A 6,000-nucleotide genomic window follows, 5' to 3' on the forward strand; every position below is an offset into this window, starting at 1 on the left:
AGTAGTAAGAAACTTCAAATCGTAATCCCGCAAGTGTTGAAGTTGAGACCGTTGTCTGCTTCTTACACTGCCAGGAAACAAGCCGGTTTCCTAAGAATTGACATCCCGCTGATGTAGACTTGAAGTTGATTTTGCATCCTCCGTAGTCTGAATCTGTAAAAGCGGTGAGATCGAACTTATCGTCTTTGGGGTACCATAACCCAATATCTGGATTTCCCCTCAGATAATGTAAGATGCGCTTTACTGCCGCCAGGTGAGTCACTCGGGGACACGATTGGTACCTAGCACACAAACAAACAGCAAACATAATATCAGGTTGCGATGCGGTCAAATACATGAGAGAACCAATCATAGCACGATATAGGGTTGGATCAACGATATCCTCTAATTCATCTGGTGATAAATTGTGTCCCACGGGAAGAGGCATCGAAGGAATTTTGCCGTCAGATATCTTGAATCGGCTCAAGACATCGTTCACATATTTTGTCTGATGAATAAAAATCCCGGAATCAGACTGGTGAACTTGCAATCCTAAGAAAAAGTTCATCTCTCCCATTGAGCTCATCTCGAATTTGGTTTGCATCGTCTTTTCAAAATCTTTACACAAGCAGTCGTTTGTCAAACCAAAAATAATATCGTCCACGTAGATTTGTACGAGGAGCAAATCATCACCCACGTTCTTATAGAATAACGTACAATCCACAGTCCCTCTCGTGAATCCATTCTCTAGCAGATGGTCAGCCAACGTGCTGTACCAGGCTCTCAGGGCCTGATGTAAACCATAAAGAGCCTTGTTTAATCGATAAATACGCTCGGGAAAGTCTGGATCCTCGAAACCGAGAGGCTGCTTCACGTATACTTCTTCATGAATAGCTCCGGTTAAGAACGCCGATTTCACATCCATCTGATAAACCTTAAAATTCTTATAGGCTGCATAGGCAAGAAAGATACGTATAGCCTCCAGTTGTGCTACCGGAGCATATACTTCAGTGTAGTCTATGCCTTCTTGTTGATTATATCCAAGTACGACCAATCGTGCCTTGTTTCTCACGATTACCCCGCGGTCGTCCTTTTTGCACTTAAAGACCCATTTAGTTGGAATCGCCTTCTTTACGCGATCGGGTTTATCTATTAAGTCCCATACACCCAGTCGTATGAACTGTTGCAGCTCCTCCTGCATAGCTTCAACCCAAGACGGTTCCTTAAGTGCCATTGCGACACTTGTCAGTTCTATCTGTGATAGGAAGCATGTGTATTGTGCGATACTGAGGATACCCGAAGAGTGCAAATCCGCATAAGCACAAACTATCGAATCCTCGGTAGGAGATACATTACAATCAATTTGATCATCACATACATTAGCCAATTGGTGTCTTGTGCAAACTCCATCGTTCACATCACCAATTATCTGTTCCTACGGATGACTCGAATGAATCCTTAAGGAAGGATTGGCAGGGACAGATACGTTATTACCCAAATTCGTAATATTTTCCGCCGCTGAGTCTAAAGAGATAGTCGGTGAATCATCACTAATTAGAATTGGCTCAGTTGTATCTGGAGCTTCATCTAACATAACAGACGAGGAATCCACAAACTCAGCATCATCGGAAGATTCAGAAACTTCGTTCGACGTTTCTGATACGTTAGGAGAGTCATTTACATTAACTGAAGAACACCTTGGATTCAGAAGACATTGTTCCTCCAAATAAGATATTCAGGAACTTCTTCGACCATTAAAGTAAACGAATTAAATAATCCATCGTAATCAAACATCCAATCGGGACCAGTACCAGTTGGCGGAGTAGTATAACTTTGGCAATCAACATGATACCATTCTTCCACACAACCTGAAGAAATATTGAATATCCGCTTCTTATGAGAGTTGTATCCCAAGAAATAACCCTCAAAAGCTTTTACATCGAATTTTCTAGCATCTCTCTTCAAAATAGTACACGGACACCCGAATGGCTCCAAATACTTTAAGTTCGGCATACGATTATTCGGAAGCTCGTAACTCGTCTTCTTGAGCTTCTTTACAGTTAGTACGCGATTCAGTGTGTAGCATGCGGTATTCACAGCTTCGTTCCAAAATTGAACAGGTAGCTTTGAATCAGCGAGCATCGTTCTTGCAGCTTCAATCAGAATACGATTCTTTCTTTTAGATACACTATTCTGTTGAGGAACATAAGGTGCACTGAATTCCCAATGAATTCCTTTCTGAATGCAAAAGAAATCCAATACATTATTCCTGAATTCAGTTCCGTTGTCACTACGAATTCGTCTCACTTTCAGTTTGTAAAGTGATTCGATCTTTGTGATAAGTTTCTGAATTAAGACAGGAGTCTGATCCTTCGATCCCATAAAAAACACCATGAGTAACGTGAGAAATCATCCGTTACCACCAAACAGTAAAAATCTCCAGCAATACTGGCACGGTTCACCGGACCGATGAGATCCATATGAAGTCGTTCTAGAGGAGTAACAATCGTGTTTAGTGACTTGCTTGGATGTGATTTCTTCTTTTGTTTCCCCTTCTTGCACGCGACGCAGTGATCATTGAACTTGAAGTGATTGAGGGACACACCATCCACTAAATCGTTTGTCATAAGAAAGTTCATTTTTCGTAAGTGAATGTTTCCCATACGTCGATGCCAAAGAATAGAATCTTTTTCAGTAGCTTTTGCTACGAAGCAAGTAGCTGAGGGTGAAACTGGTACATCATAACTCATGTCAAGTATATAAATATCATTTGATCGAGGTGATCGCATGACAACCATGTCTTCAGGAATCGTGTATCCCGGTTGAAGGATGACATATTCCTTATCAGTGAAAATAGTGGTGAATTTCTTATCACAAATCTGTGACACGCTCAATAGATTATGATCCACCTTTTCACAATAATTAACCTTTTCAAACGTCACTTTCCCGTTTGAAACTTCTCCCTCCTTCGTAATCATTCCACCAAGGTTACCAGCAAACGCAACATAACCTCCTTGAATATCTTTGATGTTATTCAGAAGATCTAGGTTGCCGGTGATATGCCGAGAACATCCACTATCCAATATCCACTTGTAATTAGACACGGACCTAGATGTACCCTGCACGAACAAGTAAAATGATTAGTTCAAAATGGCAGCCCAAGCCTGAGTCTTGGGCTCTCTCTTTGATACTTTCGAAGAAAATGATAACTTAACACTTGTATTCGGTACTTGAGAATAAGTGACAAGTTTCTTGTTTTTCTTCTTTAAGTATCCATCACATATTCTACCCGAATTAGTGTTTGAACAAATAGGTTGAGCACGGTCAACACATTTGTTTGATACATGAAATGATTCAATCCTAACAATTTTCCTAGGATTGACTTCAGAATACATTATGACACACTCATCAACTTGATTTTCTTTTATGTTTGGAAACAAATCAGTCTTTCGAGTTAATGGACTTTTGATATCATCTATCTTTGTTTTACACTTTTTGGAGACATGTCCCTGTTCACCACACTTGAAACATAATCGAGAGTCCAAAGATTTTGATGGTGAATCACAGGTAGTCTTTGATAGGAAAGATTGAAGAATATCATCTTTGGGTTTCTCAAACGTTACCGACTTTGGAACTTCATGTTTTAAACCCTTTTTGTTTCTATAAAATTCAAGATTTGTAGAATTCGAAGAATTTTCCAATCCTGAAGATTTGACAAATTTAATGTGTTTGAAAACATTACTTTGAGATTTCACTTGAACATTAGCAGATTTTGATTGAAAGAATTTTTGTTCAAGTTCGGTAACTTTTGAAGTATCATCTTGATATACACTTTCAATCATTTCAGGTTTAAGAAGGTTCAAAGGAACTTCCTTGTCTGAGAACACTTTTGATAATCCCTTTAATTTAAAAATCTTTCCACTTGAAGATTTCGGTTTAGGATTAATGAATCTCATCAACTCCTCATCAGACACCGAAGGCTTGTCTGATTGAGATACATTAGATGTTACCTTAGAAATTTGCTTAGGAATTTATGAAGGGTTTGATGAAACACCCGGAGGCTTTGAACCATACACTGCTTGTTCAAAAACATCAGGTTCACACAGAATGTGATTGTCAACTGGTATATCTTTGTTTTTGACAATCTCATCTGGTTCAGACAACTCCTCGATTGAACCATCCAATTCATTTTTGATGAAAACACTTTTACTTTTGACATGAATTGGTTCACGAGTAGTTTCAATTGTATCAACATTTTCAGATTTAACAGTATGCATATCTGAACATTTTTCCACATCGGGAATGCTACTGTAATCATGCTTAAAATGAGGAGGAATTTCGACATATCCCAAACATGTTTTTCCATTTTTCTTATGTGAATGGTTAACTTCGATTATTTCATTTAAAAGAAATGAAGAATCTATGAATTTTCCAAGCTTATTTTTAAGTTCCATTACTTCATTTTCGAGATTGGAAATACAAGTTCGAAGTCAAAGAATTTCCTTAAAATGTTGATCAACTTCAATGATCTTACACTGAACCTTAGCTTTAAGATCTTGATTGCTTTCAGACAGTTTTTGAATTTTAAGATTTGATTGCTCTAGCAATTTTGTTTTCTGTTTGTAGCATTCATTGATCATAAAGTGGTCTTTTGTGAGAGTATTGTTCTGATTTAAGGTTGTTTCAAGTTTGACTTTAAATACAGCACATTAAGCACAATCAATCACGTCAGTTAAAGATTCAGATACAGTAGTTTGAGGTTGAACACATACCTCATCAATCTTAGCCATGCATGCATAAGATTCAACTTGATCAGGGATTGATTCAGTTTGAGAAGACAGGCTTTGATCAGTATCTGTCTCAAAATCAGATGAATCAGTTCCCTCAGATACATTATCACTGCTAGCATCTTTGAATTTCTATACTTGTTCAACAATTGCCACATTTGCTTGATTTCCCAACAAAAGTTGAGACCAATCAACAACTTCATTAACCACCAGAGCCTGAGTAGCAGGAGACTTATCTTGTTCACCACCGGATACAGTCGTGTTACTCTTATCCTCACCAGATGAATTCTTCACTGAAGATCTTTCTGAGTTGTGTGGCCCAGAATATTCTTTTTCTTGGCTTATCACATTCTTTGGCAAAATGGCCAAAGTCCCCGCAATAGTAACATTTCACCTTCAGTTTATCAAATCCGACCCTTTTATTCAAAGTAGGAAGATCTTTCCCACTACGCTGCATGAATCTCTTTACTTTTCTAACAATCATAGCCATGTTCCATTTGAGATCCATTAATTCAAGATCATCCAGGTCAATTTGATCATAATCTTCATCTGTTAATTCACTTGTGGCAATCTTGCTTCCAACAAGCTATTCATATGAAGTCATGAAAGCACACAAGAATGCAAACTATTGTTCAGCCTCTTGCAGATTTACTTTAGGCAAGCTTGATGGTGGAGTACTTGTGTTTGCATTAGCTCCATTTGCCATAAAGCATATATTAGGATAACAGTTTACATTAGGAATTTCTTATTGAGATTGAGCAAAGAAAGCATTGATTAGTACAGAACTTGAAGAATGATTATCTGGAAAGGCACCTCCATAGAGTGAAGGTTTTTGAGTTGAAGATTGCTGATTTTGATTTTCTTTCAACGAGTTTTGACATTTAATATCAAATTCCCTTTCTTCAATCTTGTTAATGAATTGCACAGCTGTGAGCTCGGTGTTTCGAAAGAAACCGTTTTCTTTCAATACAAACAGAAAATTTGAATATGAAGGAGGTAAAGCATTCTTCAGTGTATCAATCTTATCTGTTTCAGTTGGCTCAAGATTGACACTTGACATTTCCACAATCAAATGACTAAATCAGTTAATCTTTTCTTCAACTATCTCGTTTTTCATCAAAATAAAATTTCTAAATTGAAATTTTACGAGCGTCTTTTTACTCTCAAGTGTATTCCCCAAACTTCTTGTTTTCAAAGTTGTGAACAAAGAAACACAAATCTTAATTGTACTGTA

This window comes from Bidens hawaiensis, unplaced genomic scaffold (genome assembly GCF_021521415.1).
Source record: "Bidens hawaiensis isolate Kalapana, Puna unplaced genomic scaffold, B.hawaiensis_p1.1 tig00002414_1, whole genome shotgun sequence".
Classification (NCBI taxonomy): Eukaryota; Viridiplantae; Streptophyta; class Magnoliopsida; order Asterales; family Asteraceae; genus Bidens; species Bidens hawaiensis.